At 42.1% G+C, this 19,394-nt stretch overlaps 1 protein-coding gene across 7 annotated transcripts in view; it reads left to right on the top strand.

The window, feature by feature from the left end:
- Positions 1–19,394, top strand: part of SMAD5 (SMAD family member 5) — a 114,106-nt gene that overhangs the window by 44,156 nt on the left and 50,556 nt on the right. The window contains exons 3-4 of one of the 7 annotated variants that reach the window (XM_086413644.1): positions 1,594–1,713; positions 2,473–2,538. The exons of 2 other annotated variants lie outside the window; for them this stretch is intronic. The gene's annotated coding sequence lies outside the window, so the exon portion shown is untranslated. Of the gene's footprint in view, positions 1–1,593; positions 1,714–2,472; positions 2,539–7,041; positions 7,770–7,915; positions 8,297–8,574; positions 8,789–9,376; positions 9,557–19,394 lie in introns of those variants that run through there. 4 more of the 7 variants (XM_086413642.1, XM_086413648.1, XM_086413645.1 and 1 more) reach the window with 4 other exon arrangements.

Here is a 19,394-nt window from a genome sequence, read left to right on the forward strand (position 1 = left end):
AGACTCCGTTTCTTTACTGTAAAGTGGCTGTGAAATCCCTCACCTCCCACCTTCCCTACATTGCCTATCTCTTCCTTCCTATGCAACTCTCACTGGATCAAGAATCACATAAAGGTCTGTGAGGGCCAAACAGACCTCCTGAAGTAGGCATTTAACTTGGCCTAGGGAGGAAAGACAGGTCCTGTGGGAAGGACCATTCCCTACAGAGGTTACTGTGAAAGCAGAGTTAAGTTGATGGGAATGTTATGGCGGGTTGGGAGTAGTGGGTCAGCTGACATCAGCTTAGTGATGGGAAAGGTGGTGGTACAGGGGCCTGGAGGGAGGAGTTAGAAGGGCCAGGGTGTGGAAAGCAGAGAGTGCAAGATATTCAAGAGATTACAAAATTCAAGGAGTAAGAAATGGGGCCTAGGTACAAAATATTTCAACCAAATTCTATTATACTTTTCAGTGATCCACAAAGCATTTTGCAAACATCAGTGCTTAAAACACACCCTCCAAGGTGGAGTCAGAAACATCTCTGGGAGTTGCAACCCCAAGCGGGCTGTAGCAATATGTCTATTCACAATGACTAATTCCTTAATGGCTTGTGCCTTAGTTTCTTCATTTAGAAAAAGGAATTTGATAATATTAGTAACACGAATTACATTGTCAGTTTTCTATGACATTTAGTAAAATATAGAAAGCACATTGTCCTGTACTTAGTATAAAGTCTGTGTTTGATCAATATTAGCTATTCTTATTGGGCTCCCCTGGTGGTTCGGTGGTAAAGAATTAGCCTGCCAATGCAGGAGATGCAGGTTTGATCCCTGGGTCATGAAGATCCCCTGGAGAAGGAAATGGCAACCCACTTGAGTATTCTTGCCTGGAAAATCCTACGGACAGAGGAGCCTGGCGGGCTATAGTCCCTGGGGTTGCAAAAGAGTCAGATATGACTTAGTGACTGAACAGCAACAATGTTATTATTATTGTTGCATGAAGTGATGTCTGGAAAGATGTTCCATCAACTTATTGACCTATTGACCATGGTTATTTCTACATGTGTGATTTCAAGTAACTTTTACTCTTTTATTCATTTTCTGTATAATTTGAAATTTTCTAGTAAACATGCAATATTTTTAAAAACTATAAAGCTCTTTTTAAAAAAGATTCATATGAAATATTTCAGGATATGTAGTCTAGAGGGATGCAACTCTGCCTGTAACAACTTTTCAAATGATCAAACTGCATAGTTTAACCCTTAGCACTAAAAACTCCATTTCAGAAAAGGGTCTTTGTTTTTCATTTTCACACATGAATGGTCTATAACATGTGTGAGCTTTCTTTTTTTCTTTTTTTTTTAAATTTTATTTTAGTTTTTAACTTTACAATATTGCATTGGTTTTGCCATATATCAAAATGAATCCGCCACAGGTATACATGTGTTCCCCATCCTGAACCCTCCTCCCTCCTCCCTCCCCATACCATCCCTCTGGGTCGTCCCTCAAGAGATCCTCAAAGGTATGAAAAATCTCTTCCATTGTAAATGCTTGGGCTTATGGCTTTGAAATGACAGATTTTATTTTCTGGCTTCTGATTTTCCATCAAATGTTCAAGTAAATTGAAGACAGAAGACCAGCAAACATTCGCCCTGGAGACTGAGCTTCACCAGGACAGAGAAAATACCACTCCACCTTAGTATTCTGAGTTCTTGGCCCAGTGCCGGAGGCACAGTAGGTACTACAGCAAGATTTAAGCTGAATGAATAAGTGAATGAATGAATCCTAAATCCAAGGGTTGAGTTTTTGCTTGGGTAGTGGGGGAGTGACACCTGTTACATATTAAAATTTGAGTAGGAAATTTTAAAAAATTAAGTGCAAGCGAAGTGATTTTACTAGGATCAAACATAAAGCTGAACTTGAAGCAGAAAATCCAGTGACTGTTTATTGAGGGTTTAGGGCACTCCAGGCCTGATGTAAGTGTTGAGGATTCAGTTGTGAAGAGGAGCTTAATTCCAGTGGAGAACATAAACTTTGATCAAGTCATGACATGTGAGAAGAGAGACCCATGAGGGAAAGAGCTGGATGCTCTGGAAGTGTATGTACACTGGGATGGAGGGGCAGGTGGAGTGGAGTGGCAGAGAAAGTTTTTGTAAGGAAGGGACCTTTAAGCTGAGACTCAGGTTGGAGAGAAGGAGTGAGACAGATGAGGAGTGGTGGGCAGGGCGTTTCAGAAGTTACCAAGGTGGAAGGTGAGCACAAGGAGAAGACAGCACAGCCATAAAGCTCCAAGTTGGAGAGTAGCTTGTGACATGTGAAGAACAGAAAGAAGGTTCTGTGTGGGCAAGGTTCGTGTGAGAGTGTTGGTGATGGCAGGGACCTTATCAGTTGGGGAGGTGCCATGGTAGAGGGTCTGGAGTTTATTCTAAAAGCAATGGGATGGCCTTGAAGAGCTTTACTTTGAGAGTTACCATAACCTCAACATTTACATTTTCAGCGTGTAGTATCTGTTCGGCGATCAAGGGACTGGAGCAAGGCTGAGTAGAAGCAGCCAATAGTCCAGGTGAGTAATGATAGTGACCTGAACTGGGATTAAACCTGACTATCAGTGGATGGAAGATGTGGAGAGAAGTGGATAGATTTAAAGTATGGTTTGAAGGTAGAACTGATGAGTCTTGATGCTAGATTGTGGAAGGATGACTTGATTTAATCCTGACTACTCCGTCCAAACAGGGGGCTTCCTTGGTAGCTCAGTGCTAAAGAATCCACCTGCCAATGCAGGAAGACACGAGTTTTATCCCTGGGTCGGAAGATCCCCTGGAAAGGGAAATGGCAACCCACTCCAGTATTCTTGCCAGGGAAATCCCATGGACAGAGGAAGCTGGTGGGCTGCAGTCCATGAGGGTGCAAGTCAGACAAGACTCACTGACTAAACAATAAAAACAACAACATGTGTCAGGCACTGTCCTAAGAGCCTAACAAGTATCTGTTCATTTAATCCAAATAATAATAACTCTATAAGTTGATATCGCTGTTATCTGCATTTTACAGACGCTGAGACTGAGGTACAGACTGGCTAAGAAACTTGCGCGAGGTCACACTCATAGTAAGCAAGACAGTCTGTGTTCAAACCAGGAACATAGGGTTAGCTTCAGAGTTGTCACTACTATGATTTTGTCCAGTTAAAGAGCATTTGGGAGAAGGAGAAGTTTCTGTCTCCTTCCCATCTCCCCAGTACCATAACACTTCCAGATTTTCACCTGCTGCTCTGGATTTGTGGCCGAGTGCACATGTGGTTTGGCTCATCTGAGACTATGTGTCTGAGGATGAAAACTGAGACTGTAGAACCGGGGAGGTCAGTTGAGTTAACTCAGAGGGCGTTTGCCGTCAAGAGGAACAGATGCTGTTTAAGTCAGGAAGAAATGAGTGTTCACTCCAAGCCTCACTTTAGAAAGCCTCTTTGTTTTATGACTCTGGGTGCAGGCAACCCTTTTAATTTCGTGTTTTGGATTCCAGCCATAGGAGGCCTTCTTTAATGTAGCAGATGGCTGGAGACAGGCAAGCCTGGTTTCTACTCTCTGCATGAAGCAGCCTTCCCTGGAGAGGAATCTCCCAATTATGTTGCTCTGAAAAAAGAGAAGAAGAAAAGATAACTTAAAATGGACACATTAAATTTATACCACACATAAAATAACCACTGCTTTAGGCATCTGCAAACATTTGGAGATCAGGAAACCTTTTGAGAATCTGATGAAAGCTACAGACCTTTGCTGCAGAAGATTTGAATAGAATTTTCTACACAGAAACGTGCATATTCATTCCATGGGGCTCATGGAGTCTCTGATATCCATTCCTGAAGCTTAAAAATCTCTGGCAGCAAGATTCCTGTGCTTCCAGCAGAGGCAGCTATTACTCTTTTACTTTCCTTTTCCTTTTTTCAGTACATTTTGTATTGATTCTCAATTTTGTGTTGTGATAGTAAAGGGTCTGTGGAATATTAAGGGCTCATTTCACACAAGAACACTCAAATTTTACTGGAAAAAAATCCTTTCAAATATTGGGTAAAGTCACTTTAGTGTATTCTCTGGTTGGCACAGAACCTTGGCTTGCTCTGTTAAACACTAATGTGAAGTTTCTTTTGAAAACTGTAACATGATGTTTTTCTCTCTGTGGGATCTTGGGGTATGTCTTTGCACAACATTTCTTTAGAACTTCACTCTTCTCAGCACTTTTCTCAGTTTAGCTCTGCCTTCTGCATTGCTTCCAATATTAAGGATGGAGGGTAGGGCTAATTTATCCATTGAAGAGCATACAATTTTCAGAACTTGGAAAGACAGGTTTATTGTTTCCCAGACATTGTCGAGAGGGGTCACACAAACTTAGACATTTCTTCCTTTGATGTCCACTTGCCATGGCTGTGTGAGAAAGTGAGATGTCTCTGAGGTGGCTACCAGATCCCTTTATGGATTTCTGTGATGTCATTCATTGATCCCTCTACACTGGGCAACTCTTTGGAACATCACCACATTCTTCCAATTCTACTGGAGGTCCACTGGTCATTTAGGGAGAATCTTCTGAGCTACAGTAAAGGGTCAAATTGAGACATATATTAAATATATTGAAACCAAACCCAATTTGCCCCAATTACCATATATTTAAAAATATGGAAAGACTAAGTTAAGTATTCCAGTTCTTCTTGTTTCATATATGTTCTCACATTTCCTAAAAATTACCTCCTTATAAAATTCAGGGTGTGAGTATGTCACTGACCAAATATTTAAGCTGGTTCTTTACATCAAATGAATAATTAACATAGTTATTGGAAAAGTTCAAAGAAAGGGCTCATTTTCTCCCTAAGCATCAACAGAGCTAGAAGGAAACTGGGGCTTAAATCAGGGTTGTGAACTTCAGCATGATTGATATTTGGGGCTAGATAATTCTCTCTTGCTTGCTTTCTTTCCTTCTGGCTGCTCTGTCTTCGTTGCTGTGTGTGTTTCTTTAACTGCGGTGGGCTGAGGCTACTCTTTGCTGTAGTGCTCGGGTTCTCACTGTGCTAGCTTCTCTCATTGGAGCACAAGCTTCAGCAGTTGTGGTACGTGGGTCAGTAGTTGGGGCCCGTGGGCTCCAGCACGCTGGCTCTGTCGTTGTGTCCCACGGGCTTAGTTGCTCTGTGGCATGTGGGATCTTAGTTTTGGGACCAGGGATTGAACCCGTGCCCCCTGCATTGGCAGGTGGATTTTAACCACTGGACCATCAGGGAAGTCCTGGGCCGGATAAGTCTTGGTAGAAGAAAACTGTCCTGCGTATCATAAGAGTGTTTAGATCCCTGGCCACTACAGAGTAGATGTCACCAGCACCACCTTCCTAGATGTGACAACCGAGATTCTTTTCAAATATTGTCAAATGTTCCCTTGGGGTCTTTGGCACCCCTGCTTGAGAAGCACTTGTGTGAGTTTTCCAGTATTAAGCTTCTCTATAAGTAACACAAAATTGAATTTTGAAGCTGCTTCAGTTTGACCTTTCTGGTCAGGTGAACGCTAAACTGAAAAGGCAGTTTGTCTCTTTTGATGCCCCACCAACTATTCTATCAGTTCAGGTTGTCCTGTTCTACATTTGCTTTTAGTCCCTGTCCCCAAAACAGGGACTTCCTACTCCTTTCCTATGGCTCTGACAGGCCTGTTCATTTGCCATCTGATAGTCTTTTTGACTATATAGATCTTTAATGATCTGATTTTTTTATACCCTTTGAATGCTGAGTGCTGTCTTGTCCTTTGGGAGGAGTTTCTCTTCCTGTATTCTATGTTAATATCTCTTTCTATTTAAGACCTAAGCTGAGCCTACACAGCAATTTGGAGAAGTTTGAGTCTCGGGTTGATTTAATCAGTATTTGGACACACAGATCAGGAAGCAAAACTGTTGGCTTTGAGATTAACCTGAGATTGTGAAAGGAATCCTGTAATCACAAATTGTTCTTTACATATGTGCAGTGACTACAAGACAGCAAACAGTTTGTTTTGGGAAGGATTTTACTGCCTGTTTGAAGGGAGGAGTGGCTGAAGTGTACAAAATATTTAAACCACATTTTTATGTCTTATAATGTTCAACAAACCTCTCTGCAAACATTAGTTCTGGGGAAATTTAAAAAAAAGATCCTCCAAGGCAGGGTTATGGGCACTTTTGGGAGTTGTAAAGCCATGCAGGCTCCAGAAATATGTGCTTTCCAAGGGCTGGAAACTTCTGAATTAACAGCAAATAGTCAGTGAGTGTGACAAAGAGTTAAAGTACACAGACTTTACTTTCACAAACTTTATGATGTAGTAAAGAGTTTTAAGACATAGACCTGAGATTACAAACTGATGGCCAGCAGGCTGAATCAGGACCACGGATTTGTTTTACTTGGCTTGTACAGGGTTGGCCTCCTGAATGTCTAAGAAAGAAAAAAGAAAGAATGAAAAAAAAGTTGCTACATACATAAAAATGAGATTTTGTATTGAAGTCCAGATTTCCAGCTGTTTTTGAAAAATCAGATCTCCCAAAACTGGGTCCTTATTTCCACATTTCCCCACGGTGACAGTTGGCTAGAGTGAAATAGCAGCTGCCCCCTTTGAACAGAGGAGGCTCTCTCTGGTTCTGCACCCAGGCCCACTACATTCCCTCACCAGGCCTCTGTCCACATTTGAGATGACTATCCTTAATGCAGAGACTTGGACAACATTCACCATGCCTCTTCCCTGTGGAAAAAGCCTGGAGCAAAACAGCTGCTTCCCATTTAAATTCAGGTGAGATGACCCTGGCTCAGGGCACCAATGCTGGTCAGATCTGGGATGTATTTGAAGGTAGTGTTAGTAAGATTTCATGATGGTTTGGTTTAGAGAATGAGAGAGAGGATTTGAAAATGACTCCAATTTTGATTTTCATTTAGGTTAATTTGTTTTTAAAAACAAACCTATACCAGACTATTGGAAAGTCAGCATTGAACTTTTAAAATAAAAACAAAATTATTTAAAAGTTTTTCTTCACTAGTACTCTCCAAATTGCATGCCCTAGATGGTGAAGTGAAGTGAAGTCGCCCAGTCGTGCCCGACTCTTTGCGACCCCATGGATAGTAGCCTGCACCAAGCTCCTCCATCCATGGGATTTTCAAGGCAAGAGTACTGGAGTGGGGTTGCCATTTCCTCCTCCAGGGAATCTTCCCAACCCAGGGATCGAAGCCAGGTCTCTTAGATTGTAGACAGACGCTTTACCGTCTGAGCCACCAGGGAAATCTATGTATTGACACAGATTCTCAGATTTATATTACAAATCATTAACAGTAGCAAAGTTATATCCGACGATATTTTTATTTACACTTCATACAGGACTGGGAAAATCGCCAACTGTCCATGTCGAAAACAATTGTTTTATTTTATTATAATGTGGGTTGATTTGGCTAGTGGAGACTTCCAGTGGCTATCGTGGCGGTGGGAACTAGCCGACTGCCAGTCCTGGGCCCGGCCATGGACGCGAGATGACTCTGGCAGATCGGAAGCTGGAGTTTGCGGGCGCCAAGCCAAGCGCGGAGGCTTCCTCCAGCCGCGGGAGCCAGTCGGCCCTTCCCTCGGTCTGTCCCGCAGCGGTCACTCGGCCGCTTGCGCGCATGCGCCGACTCCGCGGCGTCCTCCCCGGCTCCTTCCCTCCTTCATCCGGGTCCTGGACGAGCGGGCGCCGTGCGCGTGTCCCGCTGCCGAGCTGCTAATAAAGTTGCGCTGAGGAGAAGCGCAGCGACGGCGCCGGGAGAGCGCGCGCCGCCGGCTCGTGAGTGAATGTGGGGCCCCGGGACGGGCGGGCCAGTGAGTGGGACCGTGGGCTGCAGGCTTTGCCCGGACGCGGTTCTGCCCTAGCGGCCGGACTCGGGCCGAGGCGGGGGCGGGCGGAGCGGAAATCACCCGGGCCTGCGGGGCGGGAGGTAGGCCGAGACCCGGCCTGCCGGGGTCCAGGCGGGCGGCGATGGTGCGGCCCGTCCGGCTGCGGAGGCCTTGCCTGCCCCGGGGGCGTCCCGAGGCGGGGCCAACGCTGGCCCTCGTCCGGGCTCCGCCGTTACCACCCGGACTGTGGCGGGAGGCGTTCAGGACGCCCTCGCGGGGATCCCCGGCCCCACTTCTGTCCGGGGGAACGGTTTGCCCTCCCTTATGCGAGCGCCACCCTCAACACACACCCCTGGTGGGACTGCCGAGCTCGGCCGAGCAGCTTGGTCGGCTACATTGCAAAACCGTCCAGTGGCTTGATGAATCCGTGCCGCCGTCGTCGCTTTGTGTTTCAAAGATAAGGATCCACTCTTATCGGTGGGAATTACACCCCGGGCAGTTGTGACCTGCTGCTGCACTCAGCTGGTAGTTAGACCCGGTTTCTGCCACTTGCCATGCCAGTTTCCATCATTGCAAAGATTTCTTCTACTTTGTGTAAACTTTTGCTGCAAGGATAACGACAAGCAGTATCTGTTTGCCTTCATCATATTCAACCCCTGCTGGGGTCTTTCACTCTAGTGTCAGGGCTCAGATTCATATTCGGTCTGCCCCCTCCCCATGCTCTCCCTCTTTCCTCTCTTCCCCTTTCAGCTGCTGTTATTACGTGGAGTTTGGAGCCTAAGCTTTGAAAACTCCCATGTGGCGCCTGTCTTAAGTCGGAGCATGCTCAGTAGCCAAAACAGATTTTGGTTGCAAAAAAGAACTGGGGCGAGGATAGTCGGGTATTTGGACGTTCGCCCACTTCCTAACAAAATGTTCCAATTCTGGTTTGGATGGCATTGGAGAGTGGAGCTGTAGGCCAGCCCAGAGGTGAGGAATGCCTGAACACCCTGGGCCAGATCTCTATCTTGATTGTAGAGACATTGTTTCCTGACCAGCTGGAGGTCTAGAGAGAGACAGGGGGAAAAGCATTCCTGGCTGCCCGTGCATTTATATGGGTGTGGTGCTAAGTGTATCTTGTTTACCTTATCTTTCTGTGGAAAAAGTTTTGAAGTTTGGTCGGGTTTGTCACATCATGCCCGTTGCCTAGTACCCCCCCCAAAGTGTTCTTATTTAGCAAAAAGACTGGATAGGTGGGAGGTTGTGGCTTGGCCTCACAGAAATTGAGAGGAAGGGATACTGAAGTTGCTGTTTTCAAATTCTTTCGAAAATTCTGTTTCTAAACTTGGGTAGTTAAATTTCCTTAAATTAGAGCACCCATATTGCCCGCAGTGAATTAGTTTTTAAACTTTAATTTGAAAGCTAAATGGTTGAAAACCTTAGTCTCAATAAATTAGTAACTTGCCAAGCAGTTTAAAATTGTTCCTAGGTGCCAGTGTTGTGGAAGACAAAAGCTAGAGACAATGTGAACATTATGGATCTGAATACTTTTACGAGTGTGTTCCAAATAAGGAGTTGTTTTTTTTTTTTTTTTTTTAATAGTTTTAAGGGCTTCCCAGGTGGCTCAGATGGTAAAGAATCTGCCTGCAATGTGGGAGACCCGGGTTCGATCTCTGGGTCAGGAAGATCTCCTGGAGAAGGGAATGGCTACACACTCCAGTATTCTTGCCTGGAGAATTCCATGGACAGAGGAATCTGGTGGGCTATACAGTCCATGGGTTTGCAAAGAGTTGGACATGACTGTATGTTCAACTAACACATGTACACATATAGATCTAAACCAATTATTTTATATTCTTCCTCTTATTGGTACTTTGGTAACTTTTACCCCCCTCTAAGATGAATCCAAGATTACAGAAATACTTAAGAAACAAGTTTAAAGTGTAACTTTCATGAGAGTTGTGTTGATTACGTTTAGATTTTTTAAATTTAACTTTTGCATGATTGTCTCTGTAGCAGCCTCCTTTCTTCCCTCTCTCTACCTTGCTGCTCCCTCAGTGTGCCTTTCCTTTCACATAGCTGCTTTTATCACATAAACTGTACCTATTTATTTTTGTTAATAAAATCCATCTGTCATTTATGCCTCCATTTTTCAGATCATAGACTATAAAAGTTAGATGAACCTTCCCAGCTGACTTTCTTCTTAGATTTTAAATGCATCCAATGATATAGTTAAGGGAACAGTGAACTGGAAAGGAAAAGAGTAAAATATTTTTGTAGGTTCTGTGCAGATTTGGTGGAATTATCTACTTGTCTGGTTCACAGGGTTAGGCGCCACAAAAATGGGTAGATTGGTACGTGCTACATTTCTTTCCCCTCTGGCAAAGTCAGTTTTAATTTCAGTGGGAGACAGTGGCAGAATGTTGTTACTAATGAGGTTTGAATCAGATTGTTTACTGGTTATGTAACATGTTGCTGGGAGTATTATTAAAAGTTGCCTTCTGTATCAAGGTAGAGGCAAGTAAATTCTGCTTACCCTCTTCACTGGGTTTTAATTCTTGGCTGAGCCTGAAGCACATTAGACTATAACCATCATTATACCTGGGTAGCCTGCCTATTTCCCGTTTTCATCATGAACCCAAACATTATGATTTGCAGTGATGATCTTTTTTGTGCCTTGCGTTAAACGAGGCAGTATGTTTTCTCTTACTTCTGGAAAGAGATTTGTAACTTGGTCAAATCAAAGCTACCAGCTTCTTATCTTTTGAAGACTAGGTAGTAAAATATAAAACTTCTAAAAATTTCTTGGTAACTTGAAATACTATTTATAAAAATCTATTTAATACATATTGTTTTAGTGTTTTTATGTAAATTTTAATGTTACCAGTAGTATGTAGAGTCTGAATAAGAAAGCCCTTTTTGTTTATGACTTATCAGTGTTTATTATTACCAGATGTATATGTTGACTTAGCTGACTTGAGAACTCTTTAGGGTATAGCTGCCTTTATTCCCCTGATTATCAGTTTTCCCTGTTCTCGTTATTTCTAGAGTGACTGTATTCCTAGTCTGTTCGTGTGCTTCATACTAGCCCAAAGAAGAAACTGAATAGTTTATTTCTTCAAATGTTACAGCTCCCTTAGATCCTATGGGTTTGCTGGTATACTAATAAGGTCAAAGACAATGGAGAAGATTTCCTTTTATAAGGGACAGTCTTATAAAAGCCTGAAGGATGATTCTTATTTCTACCAGTCTGGATATTTTGGAGAAAAGATTATTTGGGAGTAGGACCCAAGAAGACTGCACAGAGGTAGAATGTTTTCCCCACCAAAGATGATGATGAACGTCCTCACAAAGCCTGCCCATGTCTTTTTACACTTTGATTTTCTGCTTCCAAAATTAATAGAACAATAGTAATTGAAACTCTCAGTGCTGGCTTATCCAATACATTGCCATTACCTAGAACTCTGAATCTTAGAGGTACATTTACTACTTGGAAGGTTAAAATATAAAATTCTTTTTTAAAAATTGTTAAAAGCTAGATTGTTGTTGCTGCTGCTAGGTCGCTTCAGTCGTGTCCGACTCTTTGTGACCCCATAGACGGCAGCCCACCAGGTTCCCCCGTCCCTGGGATTCTCCAGGCAAGAACACTGGAGTGGGTTGCCATTTCCTTCTCCAAGATTGTTGTTAGGACCAACTAGTTTTTCAGTCTCATGTTCTAACATCTTTGAGTGTGTGACAGCTTAGAAAAGATGGGGTAATTACACAGTTACTATTTTTTCGTAAATAATCAGCTAGGTCTTCACTCTGCAGTTTTGATACTTTTTTGCCCTGGGCACCTAGGTGGGGAGATATTTGGCCTTTTTCTATTAGAGAAGTGGTATCAGTGACTTTTCCTTCTGCTTTTATTGTATTCCTAACTTGGTTGTGAAAATATTTTAGAAGAAAGTTTTCTTTATTAGGTGGTTCCATGTGTGCGATACTGTAATTGTAATTCGTTTTTGGAAGTCAGTTGTTAAAGTGCCTTTTGTAAATAGGATTTGCTTTTGATTTCTGTGGTATACCAGTCTCTGCTTATAATGTGTATATATATAAATTACAGAATGGTATACTCTGGAAATTTGAAAATGGCCTAATCTGTTGTGAGGTTTAACTGGATTTTTCCTTTTTGATGTCCATATATATTGTTTTGTTATTATTGAAAATAATATTAATAGTAAGAAAAAGACTGGTATCACCTTCCTACTTTTCTTTGAACATAGCAGCTGGAGTCCTATAAACAGTCTTAAACTTTTTAAATTTAACTGTGGTCTCAGAATATGGCTGGTACTTTTTCAAGGCAAGCTTTGTTTTGGTCACTTCTGTTTTCATGATATGTTAGGATCTGCTTGGCATCCTATCTGGTAGACTATAACTTGAGATCTAGTTATTCTGGTTTGTGTGTTTCTAGGAAAAGAGGGGCACTGCAGAACTTTTTCAAAGCTAGTCTTTCATTTTCTTTACCTTCTTCACATCTTTCTGCCCACTCAAGTGAGTAGATGAGCTTATCTGGAAAGTGTCTTCATAAAGATTTGAAGTATATGTTGTGTACACAAGTTAGCACTTTGTACTCCAGAGAGACATTTTGTAACATACTGATTGGGTATCTGCTCTTGGTGATTTTATAATTTAAAGGAAAGTACTGTAAAGATTGACCAGCTCTGTGTCTATTCCTGTGCCTACAAGCCTATGCAGGTATTCTCAGACACATCTGGTAGCAATGTCAGAAATCTTGCAGGCTCTGTGGGGGTGAGTGATACATCTAGATCAGGCTCTGCTTAATTAGAGGACTTAGAGAAGCAGGTGAGGTTTAAAGAGTGATTAAAAACTGGGAAACAAAAGTCTGGATGTGGGAGATAAAAAAAGACTTGTATGGGCACAGAGAGAGCCTGGGTGAGAGTTCTGTGCTGTGAGAAGGGTCAGCTGGCAGCTGCTCAGCTCCTGAGTGGCTTTGAAATCACTGTGAGGACTTTGGATGTCTTTGGAAATTTGGGAACCGTAATTGGGAAAAGTGATGATTTAAGTGTTTCTCTAGGAAAATGATTTTGGTGCTCATGTGACTGTATTTCCTCTTCTTTCTAGATGATCTAGTAAAGAATAGGTTTTCTTAATCTAGGAGAGCTGTGGGGCCAGCTTGTTCTTGGTTTCTTTCTCTTACCTGCTTGCAGTCATGGATGTGGCTTAAACATTTTATAGTGATTATATACCTAGGTCTAGGATTGGTTTGATAGTTGTGGTGACGGATGTCTACTTTTGCTAATACTTGGTGACTAAAGATGTTAGAACCACAGGGGTAAGACACTTGTAAAGCTATACCCCCACCAACCACAAAAAAGTTACCTCTGAATGTGTATAAGCAAGTGACTTTCTCCCATTGTGGATGATTCTAAGGGCCTTGGTTCTCAAACCTACTGCAGAACCTGGGAGGTAGGGCCCTGATGTCAATGAATCTGAATTTTGTGGAATGGTTATGAAGGATTTGTTTCTTTAAAACCCCCATCTGTAGTTCTTCTGTATCGGTTTGGTTGAAGTGATGGTGGCTTTGACCCATATGCACATTTGCAAGGGTTAATGTGGTCAGGAGATTTCCTTTTGGCTAACGGTGTTGGGTGAAATTTTTGAATTGGTTTGTTTGCCTTTTATTTTGGATTGAAGCAATCAGAGAGATGTTGGACCAGAAGGTGAAGGAGCTGTTTTTTTTAATTTTCCTTTGAATCTGGGGCTGAGCAGTGTGTGTCTAAAAGTCTGTCTATCTCAGGGAGACTATTGAGGGGTGTTTGTGTGTATGTGTTTATGGCAGGTCAGGAGGTTCTACTCAGGTAACTTGAAGTAAGAACAAGACTTGGTTTCTTGACATTAATAACAATTCATTTGAATGGAAACCTGGTTAAGTTTAACAACATTTTCTTCATACATTCATTTTATGTAAAATCATCCTTTAGCTTCCCTATCAGCCTCCCCTAAATCAATCCCATTCTGGTAGCCCAGGTTGACACCTTGGAGTCATTTTTGACTCCTCCATTCTCACATTCCCCTTATCTCTTCCGCCAGGAAACCTTTTGTCTCCCAAACATGTGAAACTGTCTGCTTCTCACCACCATGCTGCAGTCATCCTGGTCTGAGCCACCATCATCTCTTACTTAAATTGCTGCAGCACTGAACTGATCTCGGTCTCCCTGCTTTCTACCCTTGCTGCCTCCATCCCCACCCCCTCCCCATTCTGAACATGTGGCCCAGAGTGATTGTTTAATAACATAAGTCTGAAAATGTCATATCTTCACTCAGAGCTCTTAAATGGGTCTACATTTCACTTATAGTAAAGGCCAAAAGCACTTATATTACTGCATGGCTCTCTTACCTGTTTGACTCCATTCCTGTTTTCCCTTTCTTATGTGCTTATTGTCAGGGTTCGTGGTCTTGTGGTTACTTGAATGTGCCAGACATGCTCCCACTTTGGGATTTGCACATTGCCTGTTGCCTTCGCTTGTACTAGTTTTCCCTGCCTGGCTCACTCTTTGGTGCCTTCTCAGTGAGGCTCAGCCCAGCCACCCTGTTTAAAATTACACCTCTTTCATAGCACTCCTGATCCACCTTCCACTGTTTTATTTTTCTCCATAGCAGTTTTCACCTTACAGCTATCCTGTATCATTCATTTATTGTACTTTATCTGTCTCCCTCCACTGGAATGCAGGCTTTATGAAGACAAGGATTTTGGTCCACTTTTATTCACTTCTATATTCTCAGCGCCTGTATTGTTCAGTTCAGTCACTCAGTCGTGTCCGACTCTTTGTGACCCCATGAACTGCAGCACGCCAGGCTTCCCTGTCCATTACCAACTCCTGGAGCTTACTGAAACTCATGTCCATTGAGTCAGTGATGCCATCCAATCATTTCATCCTCTGTTGCCCCCTTCTCCTCCCACCATCAGTCTTTCGAAACATCAGGGTCTTTTCCAGTGAGTTAGTTCTTCGCATCAGATGGCCAGAGTATTGAAGCTTCAGCATCAGTCCTTCCAATGAATATTCAGGACTGTTTTCCTTTAGGATGGACTGGTTGGATCTCCTTGCAGTCCAAGGGACTCTCAAGAGCCTACTCCAACACCACAGTTCAAAAGCATCAATTCTTTGGTGTTCAACTTTCTTTATTGTCCAACTCTCACATCCATACATGACTACTGGAAAAACTATAGCTTTGACTAGACGGACTTTTCTTGGCAAAGTAATGCCTCTGCTTTTTAATATGCTGTCTAGGTTGGTCATAGCTTTTCTTCCAGGGAGCAAGTGTCTTCTAATTTCACTGCTGCAGTCACCATCTGCAGTGATTTTGGAGCCCAAGAAAATAAACTCACTGTTTCCATGGTTTCCCCATCTATTTGCATGAAGTGATGGGACCAGATGCCATGATCTTAGTTTTATGAATGTTGGGTTTTAAGCCAACTTGTTCACTCTCCTCTTTCACTTTCATCAAGAGGCTTTTTTGTTCCTCTTCAATTTCTGTCATAAGGGTGGTGTCATCCACATATCTGAGGTTGTCTATATTTCTCCCAGCAATCTTGATTTCAGCTTGTGCTTCATCCAGCCTGGCATTTCATATGATGTACGCTGTGTATAAGTTAAATAAGCAGGGTGACAGTATACAGTCTTGATATACTCCTTTCCCGATTTGGAACCAGTCTGTTGTTCCATGTCCAGTTGTAACTGTTGCTTCTTGACCTGCATACAGATTTCTCAGGAGGCAGGGCAGGTGGTCTGGTATTCCCATCTCTTGAAGAATTTTCCACAATTTGTTGTCATCCACACAGTCAAAGGCTTTGGTGTAGTCAATAAAGCAGAAATAGATGTTTTTCTGGAACGCTCTTGCTTTTTCAATGATCCAGCAGATGTTGGCAATTTGATCTCTGGTTCCTCTGCCTTTTTTAAATCCAGCTTGAACATCTGAAAGTTCACAGTTCACATACTGCTGAAGCCTGGCTTGGAGTATTTTGAGCATTACTTGGCTAGCACGTGAGATGAGTGCCTTGGAAACAAACAGAGATCATTCTGTCATTTTTTGAGATTGCATCCAAGTACTGCATTTCTGACTCTTTTGTTGACCATGATGGCTACTCCATTTCTTCTAAGGGATTCCTGCCCACAGTAGTAGATATAATCATCATCTGAGTTAAATTCACCCATTCCAGTCCATTTTAGTTCTCTGATTCCTAGAATGTCGATGTTCACTCTTGCCATCTCCTGTTTGACCACTTCCAATTTGCCTTGATTCATGGACTTAACATTCCAGGTTCCTATGCAGTATTGTTCTTTACAGCATCAGACCTTGCTTCTATCACCAGTCACATCCACAGCTGGGTATTGTTTTTGCTTTGGCTCTATCCCTTCATTCTTTCTGGAGTTACTTCTCCACTGATGTGATCACTATAAACTGTGGAAAATTCTGAAAGAGATGGGAATACCAGACCACCTGACTTGTCTCTTGAGAAACCTGTATGCAAGTCAGGAAGCAACAGTTAGAACTGGACACGGAACAACAGACTGGTTCCAAATAGGAAAAGGAGTATGTCAAGGCTGTATATTGTCACCCTGCTTATTTAACTTATATGCAGAGTACATCATGAGAAACACTGGACTGGAAGAAACACAAGTTGGAATCAAGATTGCCGGGAGAAATATCAATAACCTCAGATATGCAAATGACACCACCCTTATGGCAGAAAGTGAAGAGGAACTAAAAGGCCTCTTGATGAAAGTGAACGAGGAGAGTGAAAAAGTTGGCTTAAAGCTCCACATTCAGAAAATGAAGATCATGGCATCTGGTCCCGTCACTTCATGGCAAATAGATGGGGAAACAGTGGAAACAGTGTCAGGCTTTATTTTGGGGGGCTCCAAAATCACTGCAGATGGTGATTGCAGCCATGAAATTAAAAAACTCTTACTCCTTGGAAGGAAAGTTATGACCAACCTAGATAGCATATTCAAAAGCAGAGACATTACTTTGCCAACAAAGGTCCTTCTAGTCAAGGCTATGGTTTTTCCAGTGGTCATGTATGATTGTGAAAGTTGGACTGTGAAGAAAGCTGAGTGCTGAAGAATTGATGCTTTTGAAGTGTGGTGTTGAAGAAGACTCTTGAGAGTCCTTTGGACTGCATGGAGATCCAACCAGTCCATCCTAAGGGAGATCAGTCCTGGGTGTTCATTGGAAGGACTGATGCTGAATCTGAAACTCGAGTACTTTGGCCACCTCATGCGAAGAGTTGACTCATTGGAGGAGACTCTGATGCTGGGAGGGATTGGGGGCAGGAGGAGAAGGGGACGACAGAGGATGAGATGGCTGGATGGCATCACCGACTCGATGGACATGAGTTTGGGTAAACTCTGGGAGTTGGTGATAGACAGGGAGGCCTAGTGTGCTGCGATTCATGGGGTCACAAAGAGTCAAACACGACTGAGTGACTGAACTGAACTGAACTGAGATGAGTGCAACTGTGCGGTAGTTTGAACATCTTTGGCATTGCCTTTCTTTGGGATTAGAATGAAAACTGACCTTTTCTGGTTCTGTGGCCACTGCTGAGTTTTCCAAATTTGCTGGCATGTTGACTGCTGCACTCTGGCATGTTGAGTGCAGCACTCTCACAGCATCATTTTTTAGGATTTGAAATACCTCAACTGGAATTCCATCACTTCCACTAGCTTTGTTCATAGTAATGCTTCCTAAGACCCACTTGACTTCACACTCGAGAATGTCTGGCTCTAGGTGAGATAAACACCATCGTGGTTATCTGGGTCATGAAGATCTTTTTTGTGTAGTTCTTCTGTGTATTCTTGCCACTTCTTAATATCTTCTGCTTCTGTTAGGTCTATACCATTTCTATCCTTTATTGTGCCCATCTTTGCATGAAATGTTCCTAAAATGCACCTCAGTAGTTTTAGATGAATAGCTTGAATGAATTTAACAAGTTCTCTAAATATGCTTAGTACTGTTTTTTAAAGATTACATTCTAGAGAGAGAGTCGAAAATACAAGAAAACCAACAAATACTTACAATTTGGTAGTACAGTGAAGGAAATGAACATAGTTTTAGATTAGAGATTGGGGAAAACCTACTTTATATAGAGTTAATGGGTTGATCAGGGAAGGTGTCAGGGATGATAGCTAAAGCTGAAACCTTGGAGAGCTAGACATTAGTGGTTGGAGCTTGAAGAAAGTGGTCCAGACAATAGCATTTGTAAAATATGTAAAGTAGAGAAAATATTCTAGTACAGGAAGATAAATGCTTTTCAAAAAATGAATTCTTACTATTATTTATTGGAACCCGAAAGTATTTGGCCCTATCTTTGATTTTTCTTAAATTTCAGCCTCTAAATTTGTATAACTTTAAAATTACTGGAGAGAATTCTTTTGAAATAAAAATGACTCTTGTAAATCCTCTTTAGTAAGAATTTTAATATGGTTGAGGTACATCTGCACTTGCATTTTAAAGTTGGTTTTCCCTGGTAACTATACAAGAAATTCATGTTTATTTTAAGATATGCAAAATTGCATGAAACAGAAAGTGAAAAGCACCCTGAATCCCTCCCCATCCCCTGGCTAATTCCTTTCAAAAGGTTTGTATTCACAGTCTCTTTCATTCGTTAGACTTAAATACTTATTGAGCACATGTATCATTCGGTTTACAGTGATGAGCCAAAACAGATATGGCTCCTCTCATTTACATTCTTGCCAAGTTGGACTGGTAAATGTAAAAACAAAGATACGTTAAGTGCTGCAAAACAGAGATACGCGACACAGTAAGTGTGTGTAATAGGGGAGTTTCACCTAGGTAAGGCAGTCTGGGAAGGCTTCTCTGAAGAAGGGATGCTTGAGCTAAAATAAAAGTATGATGTGTGTGTGTGTGTGTGTGTGTGTGTTTTGTAATGTGATAGATTCTTTTGTAGTACATGATAGTCTCTTAATTTTATTGCTGAGGTACTACTGTATTCTTTGGATTTCCAAGGTACTGCTCTGTATTGTTTTTGTCTGGTTGATAGTTGCAGTTTTTCAGGAGAATTTCAGGGAACCTGACATACACAAGGATTTCTAAAGCTCATAATTAAATACCACTTTTCTTTCTAGCTGTCTGAAATGACAATACCCATCAACGAAAGAATCAGCTATTAGGTTGGTGCAAACGTCATTGCGGTTTCAGACCGTGAATTTTAAATCATTATAACTAGGCTCAAACACACCTTTATTAGTCAAAATAATAACCATTATAATCAGTGCATTTTTGCCAGTGAGAAATAAGTTTATTCCTGTGGTGTAAAAATTCATGCCTCAAGATTCGACAAACTCTTGGAAAGCATTTTCTGCGTCCTGCTGGTTGTGGAAGCGTTTTCCCTGCAGAAAGTTGTTGAGATGCTTGAAGAAGTGGTAGTTGGTTAGCAAGAGGTCAGGTTAATATGGCAGATGAGGCAAAATTTCGTTGCCCTTTTCTTTCAACTTTTGAAACAATGGTTATGCGACATTAGTTGGGTGTTGTTGTTGACCAGGGCTGGCTGCAGGTGTTGCAGTTTTTGGTGCATCTC

This window comes from Bos grunniens, chromosome 7 (genome assembly GCF_055505025.1).
Source record: "Bos grunniens cultivar Pamir isolate PY7600 chromosome 7, Bosgru_T2T1.0, whole genome shotgun sequence".
NCBI lineage: Eukaryota > Metazoa > Chordata > Mammalia > Artiodactyla > Bovidae > Bos > Bos grunniens.